Source organism: Rana temporaria, assembly GCF_905171775.1.
Source record: "Rana temporaria chromosome 4 unlocalized genomic scaffold, aRanTem1.1 chr4y, whole genome shotgun sequence".
Lineage (NCBI taxonomy): Eukaryota > Metazoa > Chordata > Amphibia > Anura > Ranidae > Rana > Rana temporaria.
In genome coordinates, this window is record NW_024404461.1 from 2,220,471 (window position 1) to 2,238,997 (window position 18,527).

General features: G+C 45.1%; 1 long non-coding RNA gene across 1 annotated transcript; it reads left to right on the top strand.

Annotated features, from left to right (window-relative positions):
• The first annotated feature begins 9,013 nt into the window (after positions 1-9,013).
• Positions 9,014-10,363, top strand: LOC120921835. Its single transcript, XR_005745001.1, has 3 exons — positions 9,014-9,050; positions 10,101-10,223; positions 10,340-10,363. It is a non-coding gene; the product is annotated as an uncharacterized LOC120921835 (long non-coding RNA).
• Positions 10,364-18,527: the final 8,164 nt, after the last annotated feature.

Genomic DNA, 18,527 nt, shown 5'->3' on the forward strand with positions numbered 1-18,527 from the left:
CTGTAAAAAAAAAGAGCACAACTGTGCATCTCTGAAAGTCTCTGATAGACAGTCTTTGGGATGAACTGCGGACTGTGGACGGCAGCAGGCTCAGAAAAGAGCTAGAAGGAATACTCTGAAGATACTCAAGCCAAGGAAAGAGAGTAAATAAGAGAATAGTTTATCAAATTATTCATGAAGCCCAGATATTTCAATAAATGCACCACCTCTTATAGAGTATAACAGGAAAGTGTATAAGCCCCAGAGGGTCTTTTTTCCCACAGATAGAGCTTTCTTTTGGTGGTATTTGATCACCTCTGCGGCTTTTATTGTTTTGTTTTATAAACAAAAAAAGAGCGACAATTTTGAAAAAAAAAAGCAATATTTTTTACTTTTTGTTGAAATAAATATCCCCCCAAAAATCTATAAAAAATACTTTTTTCCCCCTCAGTTTATGCCGATATGTATTCTTCTAAATATTTTTGGTTATAAAAAAACACAATAAAGTTTATTGATTGGTTCGCGCAAAAAAAGTTATAGCATCTACAAAATAGGGGATAGTTTTATGGCATTAGTAATGGCAGCGATCAGCGATTTTTATCGTGGCGTGTGACATTATGGCGGACACTTTTGATGCCATTTTGGGACCATTGTTATTTATACAGTGATCAGTGCCTTAAAAATGCATCGAATACTGTAAAAATGACACTGGCAGTGAAAGGGTTAACCAGTAGGGGCGCTGAAGGGGTTAAGTGTATCCTAGAGATGTGTTGGGGGGGATGAGCTATGTGTGAGACGATCGCGGGACTCCCGGCAGACATCGTTTCCACGGGACCCACGGTCACACTCACGGAGCTTGCGACGGGTGCGCAAGTGTGCCCACAATGGCGCGTCTTAAAGGGCAACGTACAGATACGTTAATATGCCCAGCCACGCCATTTTGCCGACGTATATCGGCGCGAGCCTGTCGGCAAGTGGTTAAAACCAATCTGGTCACATGGGTTCATCTGCTCTGAAGGAAGGACGTTCTGTGGCGTGTGGAGGTGTCAATTTGGTCACGTGGGTTCATCTGCTCTGAAGGTAGGATGTGCTGTGGATTGTGGAGGTGTCAATCTGGTCACATGGGTTCATCTGCTCTGAAGGAAGGACGTTCTGTGGCGTGTGGAGGTGTCAATCTGGTCACATGGGTTCATCTGCTCTGAAGGAAGGACGTTCTGTGGCGTGTGGAGGTGTCAATTTGGTCACGTGGGTTCATCTGCTCTGAAGGTAGGATGTGCTGTGGATTGTGGAGGTGTCAATCTGGTCACATGGGTTCATCTGCTCTGAAGGAAGGATGTGCTGTGGATTGTGGAGGTGTCAATCTGGTCACATGGGTTCATCTGCTCTGAAGGAAGGATGTGCTGTGGATTGTGGAGGTGTCAATCTGGTCACGTGGGTTCATCTGCTCTGAAGATAGGATGTGCTGTGGATTGTGGAGGTGTCAATCTGGTCACGGCTGTGCTGGTGGCTTCCAGCACTTCCTAGTCCATGGGTACATACACCGACATCACTTCCGGGTGTCAGGTAGATGTCAGATGGAGCGGGGTGGTGCATGCGTTCGGAACATGCGTGTTCCTTCTTCAGGCATTCAGCACAGCCATGACCAGATTGACACCTTCACACGCAGCAGCACGTCCTCCCTTCAGAGCGGAAGAACCCCGTACAGTGTCTCCACCATGCTGACCTTCTCTTATTTACAATGTGAGTGTGTATATATTTCCATTAAAATACTTGACATACTGCACTGAGATGGCGCTGCTCTCTTTCCTTGGCTTGTTTAGTAAGAGGTATGGTGAGTTTTTTTAAGCTGTAATTTTTTGTCACAATTTTTGTTGTTTTAAATGAGGAAATTATTTTTAAAAAGGGAGAGAAGCAGGTCCCTCCCACCAACTTCCTGTATACCAACTTCCTGTCTCAGCTCCAAAACCTATCCAACTGGTTTATTTACGTATCAATGGAGGGGGGGGAGCCTGGTTTCCTTGAAAACATATGGTGCGCAGGCGCCGTATAGAGCCGCACCGACGTTCGGCTTCTTTCGGCAACTGGTAACGCACTGTATGCGACCGTCGGAAGGCTGTCAATCAAATAGGAACTCCCAGTCCCGAAGATCATACCCGGAAGCCAAGGAGAACATCGATCTCTAAAACGGTAAGTACTGCATTCATTTAAAAAAAAAAAACGATTCTGCTTAGTAAAATTAGCCTCAATCTAATGTTAAAAAGTTTTTTCCGGGTGAACTCCCGCTTTAACAAGGAGTAATGAGCTGGTTGTTAAGGAGAGGGCAGCCACCGGCATCCTTAACAACCAGTTACTATCATAGCTGTTAATGATTGGGCAGCTGCCATGTCCTTAACAACCATGAATTGCTGTCAGCGGGATTTCCCACTGACAGTAGAATGTAAACAAAAGAATTGCCAGCATTTAAAAATTAAGAAAAAAAACAGCATGGGGTCATCAATCCATACTAGGCCCCCACTGACTGTGGCATGCTGAGTGGATGATGTCATAAGGGGTGGCATCACCCAGTGATGTCATTGGGTGGCCCCGCCCCTTACTTTATTAAGCGGTGGGAGGCTGTGGAGCTGAGCATCAGTGTGAGTCAGCGGTTGGCGTTCATCGTGATTAACGTTAGATCTACTTGGGGGACATTTATTAATTTTTGGTGGGTTGAATACAGGAAGTGTCAAAAACTGGCTGTGTTTTTTCTATTGACTTTTACTTTTTGGTGAATAAGAGTACTATGTACCCCATATTTATTCATATGGGGAGCAGGATCTGGGGGCCCCTTGTTAAAGGAGGCTTCCATACTCCAATAAGCTCCTCGCCCCCACATATCTCCACATCCACCGGGCCAGGGTTGTGGGGTAGAGGCCCTTGTCCTCATCAACATGGAGACAAAGTGCTGAGGGTGGAGCCCCCCTGCCCCAAAGCACCTCCCCATGTTGATGCCATATGGTCTGGCATCGTTCAGGAGGGGGTGTGCTCCTGGGCTGCATGCTCGGATAAGGGTCTGGTAAAAATTTTGGTGGGGGCTGTGACGGTATTAGAATGATATCCCCGTCAAAGTTTTCCCTTCTTCCCATAAAAGCAAATCACCCTGTATTCCATGAGTAGAACTCCATGGGATGGCCCAATAATCCAGACATGAGCCAAGGTTACTGCTGGAACAAGAGACCCTTTAATGGCAGCATTCAGCTGGTTATATGCAGGTTACAATGACAATCTCCGCCCCCCCTCACACAGTGGGGAGTCTTCAATACAGATCCCTGGAAACAATGATATCTCCTTGAACTAATCAGTCTCTAGACCCTCTGGCACCGAACCTGCCAGACACATTTCTTTAGATACTGACGATACAATACACATCTCTTAAGGGTAAACACAATAGATCAATTAACTAAGAAGGGACATTAGAATTTTAGCAGTTAAAGAGTCATTCTACAATTAACCCTTTGTATGCCTCACTGTAGGATTATCATGGATGTTCAAGCAGAATACAAAAAGTCACCTTTTTACACCTAACACACAGCATTACTAGCAGGGAGAGAATTAGACTGCATCCAAGTCCGTCACAGGGGCCACATGCCATTTAAAAAAAATTATTAGCGAGGGTAATTAGCCGGCAATTCTGCAGATGACTCATGGTTTTTAAGGACACAGCGACCACCCACTCCTTGACAACCATATTGTTTACTGATTGTTAAAGCGGATCTCCACTCTAAAGTGGAGTCCCGCTGATCGGCACCCTCCCCCCCTCCGGTGTCACATTTGACACCTTTCAGGGGGGAGGGGGGTGCAGATACCTGTCTACAGACAGGTATCTGCACCCACTTCCGGCCCTACGATACGGGCAAAGGACGGGTTTTTTCTCCGCTTCCCGTCCGTCCCCCGTTGTATGCTGGGAACACTCGGCTCCCAGCACACAGCGGGAGCCAATTGGCGGGCGCAGCGCGACTCGCGCATGCGCCGTAGGGAACCGGGCAGTGAAGCCGGAGCGCTTCACTTCCTGGTTCCCTCACCGTGGATGGAGGGGGGAGCAGCAGGGTGATGAGCGATCGCTCGTCATCTGCTGCGATCGGCGCTGGACTCCAGGACAGGTAAGTGTCCTTATATTAAAAGTCAGCAGCTGCAGTATTTGTAGCTGCTGGCTTTTAATATATTTTTTTAGTGGCACATCCGCTTTAAGGATGCCAGCACCTGCCGACTCCTTAACATTCAGTTAAAATCATACAACCTTTAAATATTGCATGCCTCGATCGCTACTTAATTTCCACTTGCATTTCTTTATTTATTTCCTTTGTGAATTGACTTTAATGCTGTTTTATGCGGTATTGTACATTTGTACTTTTTGTGGTAAATACCACATATAAAGAAAGTGAATAGACATTTTTAGCATTGCATGTGGTATTTGGGAAAAATGTGTCAGATCACCTAAATACTGCATGTGATCTGCTTAAGAGAATGGAGCCCGTTGTATCTTGTGTATCACACAAATCAACCACTTGTGTAAAAACCAATGTACTGTAAGGCCGTGTACAGACGACCAAACAAGTACGATGAAAGCGGTCCGCCGGACCGTTTTCACCGTACATGTCTGGCCGGGGCTTTCTGTACAATGGCTGTACTAACCATCGTACAGAAAGCCGCGCTTAAACAATACGCGGGACGTGTCCGCGGTGTCGATGACGTGGGCGGGCCTGCCAGTTAAATGCTTCCACGCATGCGTCAAAGTCATTCGACGCATGCGAGGGATGGCGGGCGCTTGGACATGTACGGTAGGTCTGTACAGACGACCGAACATGTCCGAGCGGGCAGGATTCCAGCGGACGGTTTTAAAACAAGTCCAGGAATATTTGCCCGCTGGGAAAAGGCCCGGCGGGCAAATGTTTGCTGGAATCCTGCACTCTCGGGCCTACACACGACCGAACATGTCTGCTGAAACTGGCCCGCAGACCAGTTTCAGCAGACATGTTTGGTCGTGTGTATGGGGCCTAATGGTCACCTCTGTCTGATCAGAGAATATAGCTTAGTGTAGCGTTACCTATAGCAGTCCAAGTTTCTATAAGTCAAGCAAGCCTGGCCTACTGGTACATGGCTCCCTCCCGGAATACAATGCTCACTGGTGTAGTGTCTTACAGGTATGTAGTCAGTGGGATGTGCAGATGAGTCAGTTTAAGACGCAGGCAGAGGCACGGTTAGCAAACAGGCAAAGGATCGGTCCAGGCAGCAGGCAGAAACATGGTCAATAAACAGGCCAGGTGGCAGGAAGCGGCAACAGTGCACTGGTGTGGTAGTGATCAGGGACACAATAAGAATATAGGCCTCTTATGATGTCACAGTCCCAGCATGCTCCGGATGGTGACGACATTACCCGGCGCATGCTGGGACTGTGACGTCATAAGATGCCCATATAAATCATCGCGCACCGCACACCCGGCATTACAGCGGGAGGAAGCGACGTGGCAACATCGGAAGAAGAAGGCAGAAGGTGACGAGGAAGAGCGGGCTGGCCGCTGCTAGTAAAAGAGCTGCAAGAAGATACCGGAGAGCGGGAGAAGAACCGGGGAGGGTGGAGAAGTCCCCCGAAGGCAGAAGAAGACACCTGGTGAGCGGAGAAGACCCCCGGAGCTGGCTAAAAAATTATTTTAAAAACCTGTGTTGTGTTTTTATTTTATTGACACTTTTCCTCCCGGTGAATGGGTAGGGGTACGATGTACCCCATACTCATTCACGTAGAGTGGGGGGCCGGGATCTGGGGCAGATTCTGATGAGCCACCCACCCGCAGACCCCGACAACCAACGGCCAGGGTTGTCGGGAAGAGACCCTTGTGCCCCATGTTGAGGGCATGCGGCCTGGTACGGCTCAGGAGGGGGAAGGCGCTCGCTCGTCCCCACCCCCATTCCTGACCGGTCAGGCGGCATGCTCAGATAAGGGTCTGGTATGTATTTTGAGGGAACACCCACGCCGTTAGTTTTTGGCGTAGGTGTTACCCTTAAAATCCATACGAGACCGAAGGGTCTGGTATCATCCTGGGGGGGAACCTCACGCAAAAATGTTTTTAATTTGCGCGGGGTTCCCCTTCAAGATTCTCTGAACACCAGTGCCCCCTGCAAGTCAGATCATCTTGATCCGACTTCTGGTGCGACCTCTATTCAAATCAATGGGCTCCCATAGGGAACCATTGATTTTGAATAGAGAAAGAAACGCAGGACGAGGCTTACAGCTCTAACGCTGGAGCTTCAGAACTTACTGGTCCTGGGGTTTTTTTGCAGCTTAAAAATGGCTCAGCCATCTACAGCTCAAAAACATCATGGTGGGCATGAGGTTATAGACCAGGGATAGGCAATTAGCGGACCTCCAGCTGTTGCAGAACTACAAATTCCATGAGGCATTGCAAGACTCTGACAGCCACAAGCATGACACCCAGAGGCAGAGGCATGATGGGACTTGTAGTTTTGCAACAGCTGGAGGTCCGCTAATTGCATATCCCTGTTATAGACTAACATGGAGAGGCGTTTTTAAGCTGCAGAAAAACGCTCAGAAAAGTGGCTGTAAAAACGTCCATGGAAATTAAGCCTTAATTATCATTTCATTCCCCCCACATACAATGGTCCAGATTCAGGTAGAATCGCGCAATATTTGCGTGGGCAAAGAGCAAAAATTTTTCTCTGCGCCCACGCAAATATTGCGCTTTGCCCGCGATTCACGGAGCAGTTGCTCCGTAAATTGCGCGGGCGATATGCTAAATAGCCCTGCGTAAGGGGGCGGGAATCATTTAAATTAGGCGCGCTCCCGCGCCGAGCGAACAGCGCATTCTCCGTCGGGAAACTTTCCCGACGTGCATTGCGGCAAATGACGTCGCAAGGACGTCATTTGCTTCTAAGTGAACGTGAATGGCGTCCAGCGCCATTCACGGTTCACTTACGTAAACAACGTAAAATTTGAACGTCGCGAGCGGGAAACGCAGCTATACTTTAGCATTGGCTGCGCCTGCTATTAGCAGGAGCAGCCTTATGCTAAAGTGGCCGTACGGAAACTCCGTACCTTGCGTGCGCAGGGCCCGCGCAACTTTTGTGAATCGGTGGTAGTATGCAATTTGCATACTATACGCCGATCACAATGGCCGCGCCCCCTAGCGGCCAACGCAAGAATGCAGCCTGGGATGTGAAGGCATAAGGAGGCTTATGTCTGTCACATCCTAGGCTGCAGTCGGTGTAACGAGGTTCCTGAATCAGGAGCACTCGTTACACCGGAGCAAGTAAGCCCTTGCGCCGCGCAACCTATGGTTGTGCGGGCGCAAGTGCTTCTTGAATCTGGGCCAATGTCTGGAACCAACATTTACTGACATCAATAACTCCCCTCGTTGTACAGACCATAAATTCCCTCATTGTAATATACGGGGTTATTCTACATTTCCACACTATATATGTATGTATCATCATCTGCTGGAGATAAAAGACGTCACAGGGACTATGGAGGAAGAGGACGGACATGACGGGGTTACTGGGTGTAAATAGAAAATAAGATCTTATTACCTCCTCTGCGGCCTCTTCCAGCAATGTCTTCTCTCTACTTCCTCCTGACTCACCTCTCACCCGGAACTTCCTGTGTGTACCTGACATCACTTCCTGTCTTCCATAGAGACTTCCTGTGTTTACGTGAGATCACCACCTTGTGGATTTCAGAGGAACTACAGCCATGAGAAACTTCTCGTAGTGTGAACACGGCCTTGTGCTGTGTGTGTATGTACTGTATATCCTTATAGATGGGTCATCTCCACTCCCACCAAGGGGGATAGAAATATATTACTGCTCGGGGGAGGGGGAGACATTTTGGCCCCTTTGATTTTGCAGTAAAATTGATGTGAGATTTAGTCATGTAGAACATCTGTTATATGGATACAAAGAACCCCAGCCGAGAGTAAAGGGTGGAAATGGCTCCTGATCCCCAGATTTGGGCAATTATGTCCCCAATATAAATAGAAAAAAACCTGCGCTATGTGTAACAACTCAAATACCTCCAGAAATAACTTCTACCGGACTGCTGCTGTAACAAAGGTAAGTCTTCCCTTTATCACCTAGAAGAGCATTATGTGTCACAGCGCTGTCCTATTGTGTGTGCCGCCCATCAATTATCACACATACACTAAAATATGTGGAGACATTCATATATAAAGTGCTAGGGGCCCCAATAATATTCTCTGCAGATCTACTGCTTCCACTTTACACCTACTTCATTCATCTTATGGTGTTTATCAATAAATGAAGTAATCTGATCCATGTGCAAATTCATATACAACATAAAGTGCTTTGTGCTCAGGATGATGTTCCCTGCAGATCCACTGCTTCCACTTTAAACCTACTTTTATTCTTATAATATTTGCTTCTATATTAAATAAACTAAAAATCTGTCCAAATTCATGTAATCATACAATATTTTGTGCTCAATATAGTGTTCTCTGCAAGTCCACTCTTCTAGGTGATAAAGGGAATACTTACCTTTGTTACAGCAGCAGTCCGGTAGAAGTTATTTCTGGAGGTATTTGAGTTGTTACACATAGCTCAGGTTTTTTTCTATTTATATTGGGGACATAATTGCCCAAATCTGGGGATCAGGAGCCATTTCCACCCTTTACTCTCGGCTGGGGTTCTTTGTATCCATATAACAGATGTTCTACATGACTAAATCTCACATCAATTTTACTGCAAAATCAAAGGGGCCAAAATGTCTCCCCCTCCCCCGAGCAGTAATATATTTCTCTCCCCCTTGGTGGGAGTGGAGATGACCCATCTATAAGGATATACAGTACATACACACACACACAGCACAAGGCCGTGTTCACACTACAAGATGTTTCTCTGGGCTGCAGTTCCTCTGATCTCCACAAGATGGTGATCTCACTTCTACCATAGAGAGAAGAAGTCTCTATGGAAGACAGGAAGTGATGTCAGGGACAGACAGGAAGTTCTGGGTGAGAGGTGAGTTGGGTGGAATTAGAGAGGAGACATCGCTGGAAGAGGCAGCAGAGGAGGTAATAAGATCTTATCTTCTATTTACACCCAGTAACCCCGTCATGTCCGTTCTCTTCCTCCATAGTCACTGTGACGTCTTTTATCTCCAGCAGATGATGATACACACATATATAGTGTGGAGACCTAGATTAACCCCTTCAGGATCAGAACATTTCCCCACTTACAAGGCCGGAACATTCTCCTCATTTTGGAGACGTGTCGCCTTTCCCACCAATCACCTTCTCACCTCCTCAGTCTATACTAACAGTTATATGACGTTTATTAGTGATGGGGGGGGGGGGGGTATGTAGGGGGGATTGGAATGTGTATGTTTTTATTTTATAAGATTCAAATAGGAAGAAAGAGGGAAAAATATTATTTGTAGTAAATGTCCTGAAAACGAATGTCTCCATAATGATCCCAGTCTCAGATCTTCATCCTAAAATGTGATCAGTAAAGTCTCCGGAGTAGACGGAGATCACAGGAATATGATGTGTCCTGGCAAAGCCTAAAGACAACGTTCATCTATTATTTAGGAGAAGTGTGACGCACCCGGGAGAAATGACTCTGTGTACAGATATCTCACAGAGCGCCCCTCACAGCTCCTTCTACCTATATCCCTCCAATCAGAGAATCCTATGACATCACACTGACCTCATAGCTCCTCCTCTCAAAGTCTCTCCAACCAGAGTCAGAGAATCCTATGACATCACACTGACCTCATAGCTAGCTCCTCCTCTCAATGTCCCTCCAATCCAAGTCAGAGAATCCTATGACATCACACTGACCTCACAGCCCCTCCTCCCAATGTCCCTCTCACAAGCAAAAGCAAGATTGTTGGTCCCAGAATTCCTTGCAATAAGCTTGTAACCTACAGAGTGGGGGGCCCTGTCTGGGTAAATTATATCCCAAGTGGAGTTTTGATAAAAAAGGAGACCTGATTGGTGAGGTGAGGAGGATTCTGGGAAGGTCATTTGATTTTACTATATGTGTTCAAATCTAGAGTTTTCCTCCTGTGAAGTCTGGAGATCCTATGATAATCACATTGCCTCCACCTCCCTCCCTGATAGAATAGAGAAATACAAAGAAGATTCTAGAAGTCACCAGAGAGATCATCAAACTGTTGACAGGAGACATGAGCGGTGCCGGGAAGGACGTCATGATGGACAATCAGCCGCCCCTCACATCACCGGGTAAGAGGAGACTTTATTGTAAAGGAGAGAGCAGTACGGAGGCTCCACCTACATCCCCCATCATCTGATAAACACATAGAAACAATGTATTCAGTCAGTGTGTGTGTTTCCTACAGATGGATCCAGTAATGGGAACCCACCAGAGAGATGTCCCCGTCCTCTGTATTCCCGGGATTCCACACAGGAAGGTCACACCATCCCCCACCATCATCAGGTAGATGAGTGACAATTATTGTTAGATCTGATTTCTAAACAGCATGTTTGTTACAATGAATGTTTTATTCTATATTCAGAGTGGAAACCTCGGGGATGATAATATTGATGTTAAAGAAGAGTATAAAGAGGAGGATGAGGAGTATGGAGTGATGGAGGAGTTTTCAGAAGGACACAAGGATATGATGGAGCCACCTAATACCAGGAACCCACCAGAGAGATGTCCCCGTCCTCTGTATTCCCGGGATTCCACACAGGAAGGTCACACCATCCCCCAACATCATCAGGTAGATGAGGAACAATCACTGATAGTATCATTAGGATCTGTACATTATCTGCATTGTTACCATTGATGTCATTTTTATTCTATATTCAGAGTGGAAACCTGAGAGATCCTAAAGTTGAGGTTAAAGAAGAGATAAAAGAGGAGGATGATGAGGATGGGGTGATGGAGGAGTCAGAGTCTCTAAAAGAACACAACGATCTGTACAAGGACACCATGGTGGAGTCATCCAGCTACAGAAACCCCCCAGAGAGATGTCCCCGTCCTCTGTATTCCCGGGATTCCACACAGGAAGGTCACACCATCCCTCCTTATTTAAAGGTTGGTGGGACGGAACATCTAGACATGGACTTGTGGGGGGGGATGTGTGGATCTTCTAGATGTGATGTCACAATAATAAAGATTATATCTTACAGATGATATTCTCTCTCATTCTCTTGATGTAGAGTGGAGATCCAATCGATATAGAATTTGAGGTGAAATCAGAAGAAGAAGAGACGTATGTGAGGGATGATCAGCAGTCTATGGAGGAGGATGGAATAACGGGGACATTTATAGAGGAGGACACTCCTACAGAGATCAGCACAGGTGGGTCATTAACACGAAATACATTCCTCCACCCATACTGCTCACTGATTGGTCCAGAGTAGGGCGGGGACTGGGTGATATCAGCCTGTAATCCTCTGGTCACTTTCCTGAGCTGTGTTCCCCGTATTCCTGTATTTCTCTGGGATAATCTTCCTTCTCTGTGCTGCAGACACAGTTCATGTATCTAGGATGGATTTATGGACATTCTGGGGTTCAGCTGCTAGTAAAATGTTCATTTTCCCCCCATAGGTGTTGCTTGTCTTAGCCATCTGGGGTATGTGTCTTAGGTCTTCTGCCCCATACCCGGATCTAGCGAGATCTCTGACAGAGGAATTCTCCCGGGGTTACTAGTTGTGATGTTTGCTGGCAGCGCCGGGTGGAGGGATAGGTCTGTATAGTCTCAGACCCAAGACAAGAAGAACTCTCCACATAGTATAGATCTATAAGATCTCTGACTTTATTCCATAGAAATATCTGTCACACACATCGGTAGACATGCACAGTGTATCTCCTCGCCGCTCCCTCGCTCCGTTCACAATCATTATTTACACCTTTCTCTAGAATTGCCAAACCCATGATATACTCCTGGAGTAAAAATCCAATCAGATCTTCTTATTTCTGGTATGAAGGATTGAACACGCACTACAGACACACATTTTGCCCTTGTGATATGGAACGTCTTTAGAAATAAAACAAAAATATTGCTTTTTCTTCCGTTCATGGACGGACACAGCATCCTTTGACAGTAGGGTTATATCCGCTTCCTTTAGGAGAGTTTAGGCAGAAAAAAAGCACTTTAAGTGTTAACAACACATTCCTCAGTGCAGCTCCTCCCAGGGGGCGTGGCCCCCCAGGTATAACCCACACCCTGCTCTAGCAGCCTCAGTTTTTTTCTGCCTAATGACAGGAGAGGTCAGGCACTCTGGAGTCCTGTACTCTGGAGATTTTTTTGCGATTTTCTCGCTTTTTATTATTTTGTTCCTGCATTTTTGAATCCTGAGATTCTTCTATCAACAGCCGACTGGGTGACAGGCTGGGTCTTGAGTCTTGTAGTCCCCCCATGTTCGGCCATCGAGCGTGTGCCGGCCCTCGAGCGTGTGCCGGCCCTCAGCTAAGCTTTGGGACGTCCTCCACAGGCCCCGGGGAACTTCTTGTTCTAGGGCACAAATATGACCGGTCTTTTATGGCTTTGTCACAGTGGCCCGGATTCAGGTAGATTTGCCCCTTTTTTACGGAGGCGCAGGGCAGTGTTTTTGCCCTGCGCCCCCGCAAATTTCCTGCGCTACCCGCGATTCACGGAGCAGTAGCTCCGTAAATTGCGTGTGCGCTGTGTAAACTTGACCTGCGTAAGGGCGCCTAATGTAAATGATCCCGTAGGGGGCGGGAATCATTTAAATTAGGCGCGCCGAGCGAAGAGCGCATGCTCCGTCGGGAAACTTTCCCGACGTGCATTGCGGCAAATGACGTCGCAATGACGTCATTTGCTTCAAAGTGAACGTGAATGGCGTCCAGCGCCATTCACGAATCACTTACGCAAATTACGTAAAATTCGAACGTCGCGACGCGGGAACGACGGGTATACTTTAGCATTGGCTGCCCCTGCTATTAGAAGGGGCAGCCTTACGCTAAACACGCCGTCCGGAAACGACGTAAATTGCGTACTCAGGGCTCGCGCAACATTGTGAATCGGTGTTAGTATGCAATTTGCATACTATACGCTGACCACAATGAGAGCACCCCCTAGAGGTCATCGCAAGAATGCAGCCTAAGATATGCGTGGCATAAGAGCCTTATGCCACGCAGATTTTAGGCTGCAGTCGGCGTTACGATGTTCCTGAATCAGGAGCATTCGTAACGCCGGGGAAACTAAGCAATTGCGCTGCGTAACTATGGTTACGCAGGCGCAATTGCTCTCTGAATCCGGGCCAGTGTGTCTGGCCAACAGCCATGCCGTTTAGCGGACTTTGGTTCTGTCTGGGATACCTCCAGCCGGTGGTCGCCGGAGTCCCGCTTTACATAGCTCGGCGGCCATTTACTTATGGTCCAGGACTGTTTTTTACACATTCGGCGGCCATCTTAGAAATCGCTTGGCCTCGTGTGGCCGCTTTAGCGCTTCAGAAATGACCGCGAATCTGCCTGAGGGACAGACGCAGCACAGCCGACTTCTCTGCACACTTAGGCTTCTCTCAGACCAGGCCAATGTAGCACCCCGTCGGCAATCTTGAGATTGCACAGACATGGCGCTACTCGTACTGCACTGCACCCGGCGCACGGGCACAGTGCACATAAGGACCTTTTTTTGCTGTTTTTTTTTTACCGACTTGGGGGGGGGGCTGCGCACGGGCGGCGCCCCGTATGGACGGGCCGCCACTGGTGAATGGTCTTTTGGGGCATCCCTGTATGGCATCATTAAGGATGCCACGGGTGGTAAGAGCACACTGTTCCCACAGTCTGGGAAGGGCTAGGGGCCTCGCCTTGAGCAAGGGCCCTCCTTTACTACCCCCAAGCATTTTTTTTCGCCCGCCCTGTGTGGTGGGGGAAGGTTTGCAAGGTGCTAAGACCCCCGCTGCGGGGCTGTAGCGCACCTGGTGCCGCAAGCCCAACAAGTCTGCGGACATATGAAAAAACCAAAAGGTTGGCGCTGCGCTAAAAAATTAATGATAAAAAAGTGATGAGTGATGTTATGAATAAACAAAAGAAAGATATGTAGCAGCTAGCACTAAAATGTGTACAACAAATTAAGAAGCATAAATATAAAAGGCAGTGCAGCGCTGTTAATAGTGATAGAATACTTAAATACAATTAAGTAAAAAACAGTGTAAACAAAAATAACTCTTTGATAAGAGAAGGAATCCAAATAAATGAATTAAATTAATAAGTGATAGAAAAAACAGCAAAGTCCATTTAAAAACCCAGAAATTAAAAAGTGTCTCAATCTGGTGTGAAAACAATTCCTTAATTAGCAAGATGTGATGATATCTTGATTGCTGTGAGAAGGTGTTCACCCATGCAATTCGTGAAGTAAGGATTAACCGCTTACCAGAGATAAAGACTGTTTTCCACCAGTCTTATAGAGCCTATGGGAAGTCTGGTCTCCCAATACCCTTTCAGCAATATTAAACCTCAGCAATCGATCCGGGTATCATAAATTGGAACAAAAGAAACTTTTCATAGTGCATACCGTTTAAACCAAGGTAGGATTTAATAAAAGTAATGCACTTACAGTTATGTTGCCAAAAAACCGCATATAAGTGGACAAAGAAAAGAGAGCGCTTCAGCTGTAGTGTTCCGATGCTCCTCGCTACTCAGTCTGCAACCACGGCCAGCGTTCAGAACGGAACGCGATGACGTCACGGCACCCAACAATTGTTTCGTCACGAAGGGACTTCTACGGGGGAATAGCCGGATATGGACGTCAGCGCGCTTGGTTGTTTTAAATAGCCCAGGAATCCATTAATGAAACTGGAAAGCCGGATCTGGTTTACATGTAGAACTAAGGGCAAACCATTTATTGTGGGTAGCAAGAGGAGCGGAAGTCCGCTTACTTGATTATAGAAACGGACCACCCGGAACAGAAAAAAATTTGTGGAAAGAACGTGGCGGTGTTTCAATTTCTGGCAGCGGAGCAACGAAACACTACTAAAATAGCAATTAATCTATGTACATCATGAATATCCATTAATCACTAAATCTATCTGGATATGAATACAGCTTAAATTAAGTTACATGTTCAATAAATCTACAGAGATGGAAATGTACATTATTAATAATCTTTAGAACGCAATATATATATTTTATAATTTGATAATATATAAATAATTTTATTTGCAAAAAATAAAAATCAAAAATCAAAAAATGAAAAAATGAATTAAGATTAATTGAATAAAAATTATTTAAAAAGGATTAAAATAAATGCATCATTTTTAAAAAAGATTAAGAATTATTTAAAAAGCAGTTAACATCCCAGTCGACATTAAGTCCAAAAGGGATGAAAGATTTTAAACAAAAGATCCAGCGAGTTTCAAGCCTAGAGATAGCACGTACCATATTGGTGCCTCGCCAATGTGGGCGGACATTATCTATCGCAAAAAAACTGGTACCTTTCAGTTGCCTCCCATGATATTTATCATAATGTTTTGATAGATTATGTTTCGGAAAACCACTTTTTATTCTTCCAACATGTTCACTGAGGCGAATATGTAATTCTCTTTTTGTGCGGCCTACGTACTGTTTAGAGCACGGACATTGTATCATGTATACAACGTACTTGGTAGAGCAGGTAATAAATGAGTCTATGTCATAAGAAGTCCCAGTAACTGAGGACTGAAAGTTGACACATTTACGCTCCTTAAAAGAATTGATTTTGCAGATGTTGCAACGACGACATGGAAAGAAGCCTTTGAGTGAGTGAAAAAATGATATTTCCTTAGGGGGGTCTACAACATTAGGTGCTACACTGTGTCTCAAAGCAGGTGCGCCCTTAAAAATTAAAACAGGGTGCTCAGGGATGTGGGCCCCAAGGATCCTATCGCTTCTCAAAACATCCCAATGTTTATTTAGAATTTTTTTGATGGAGAAGTGTTGGTTAGAATATTTAGTTGTCAAAGACCAACTAAATTTGTCTGAAGGGATGGAATTCCTTTTGTTGGTACTTTTGGTTAGCAGAGATTCTCTCTCCATCATTTCCACATTGTTAATGGTTTCATCAATCAGGTTTACTTGATATCCTTTACTAATGAATCTTTGTCTAAGCACACTAGCTTGGTTACGATAGTCCTCAATCTCAGTGCAATTACGCCTTAAGCGCTGAAATTGTCCTTTTGGCACTGCGGCAAGCCAAGAGTTATGATGACAACTGGAAGTCGGAATAAAAGAATTCCGATCTGTATCTTTGAAAAATGTGTTGGTAATCAATTGGCCTTCCTTAACAAAGATGTTTAGATCCAGGAATTGTATGTGCGAAGTACTGATAACATATTGCAAAGTGATGCCTTTTGTATTGGAATTAAGATTAGAAAAGAATAATTCAAGTGATGCGACATCTCCTTCCCATATAACCAACACATCATCGATTCCATCCCTTCAGACAAATTTAGTTGGTCTTTGACAACTAAATATTCTAACCAACACTTCTCCATCAAAAAAATTCTAAATAAACATTGGGATGTTTTGAGAAGCGATAGGATCCTTGGGGCCCACATCCCTGAGCACCCTGTTTTAATTTTTAAGGGCGCACCTGCTTTGAGACACAGTGTAGCACCTAATGTTGTAGACCCCCCTAAGGAAATATCATTTTTTCACTCACTCAAAGGCTTCTTTCCATGTCGTCGTTGCAACATCTGCAAAATCAATTCTTTTAAGGAGCGTAAATGTGTCAACTTTCAGTCCTCAGTTACTGGGACTTCTTATGACATAGACTCATTTATTACCTGCTCTACCAAGTACGTTGTATACATGATACAATGTCCGTGCTCTAAACAGTACGTAGGCCGCACAAAAAGAGAATTACATATTCGCCTCAGTGAACATGTTGGAAGAATAAAAAGTGGTTTTCCGAAACATAATCTATCAAAACATTATGATAAATATCATGGGAGGCAACTGAAAGGTACCAGTTTTTTTGCGATAGATAATGTCCGCCCACATTGGCGAGGCACCAATATGGTACGTGCTATCTCTAGGCTTGAAACTCGCTGGATCTTTTGTTTAAAATCTTTCATCCCTTTTGGACTTAATGTCGACTGGGATGTTAACTGCTTTTTAAATAATTCTTAATCTTTTTTAAAAATGATGCATTTATTTTAATCCTTTTTAAATAATTTTTATTCAATTAATCTTAATTCATTTTTTCATTTTTTGATTTTTGATTTTTATTTTTTGCAAATAAAATTATTTATATATTATCAAATTATAAAATATATATATTGCGTTCTAAAGATTATTAATAATGTACATTTCCATCTCTGTAGATTTATTGAACATGTAACTTAATTTAAGCTGTATTCATATCCAGATAGATTTAGTGATTAATGGATATTCATGATGTACATAGATTAATTGCTATTTTAGTAGTGTTTCGTTGCTCCGCTGCCAGAAATTGAAACACCGCCACGTTCTTTCCACAAATTTTTTTCTGTTCCGGGTGGTCCGTTTCTATAATCAAGTAAGCGGACTTCCGCTCCTCTTGCTACCCACAATAAATGGTTTGCCCTTAGTTCTACATGTAAACCAGATCCGGCTTTCCAGTTTCATTAATGGATTCCTGGGCTATTTAAAACAACCAAGCGCGCTGACGTCCATATCCGGCTATTCCCCCGTAGAAGTCCCTTCGTGACGAAACAATTGTTGGGTGCCGTGACGTCATCGCGTTCCGTTCTGAACGCTGGCCGTGGTTGCAGACTGAGTAGCGAGGAGCATCGGAACACTACAGCTGAAGCGCTCTCTTTTCTTTGTCCACTTATATGCGGTTTTTTGGCAACATAACTGTAAGTGCATTACTTTTATTAAATCCTACCTTGGTTTAAACGGTATGCACTATGAAAAGTTTCTTTTGTTCCAATTTATGATACCCGGATCGATTGCTGAGGTTTAATATTGCTGAAAGGGTATTGGGAGACCAGACTTCCCATAGGCTCTATAAGACTGGTGGAAAACAGTCTTTATCTCTGGTAAGCGGTTAATCCTTACTTCACGAATTGCATGGGTGAACACCTTCTCACAGCAATCAAGATATCATCACATCTTGCTAATTAAGGAATTGTTTTCACACCAGATTGAGACACTTTTTAATTTCTGGGTTTTTAAATGGACTTTGCTGTTTTTTCTATCACTTATTAATTTAATTCATTTATTTGGATTCCTTTTCTTATCAAAGAGTTATTTTTGTTTACACTGTTTTTTACTTAATTGTATTTAAGTATTCTATCACTATTAACAGCGCTGCACTACCTTTTATATTTAAGTCTGCGGACATACCTGCTTCCGCCTGAAGGTCTGCCCCCGCCCGTGTCTCGGGCGGGGGACCGGCTTCGCGAATTTGCGGCTCGGTGGAGGTCTCTCCTCTCCGACCGTTGGGGGTGCAAGATAGACAAGCGAGAAACTCTATCAAACACGTTTTTTTCCCCTCCAACCTCTGGCTTCCTCCGGTTCGCCGGCTGGCTCTGTCAGGGGCTGTCCAGGATCTTCTGGTCGGGGGAGTGATTGTGCCAGTTCCCTCGATG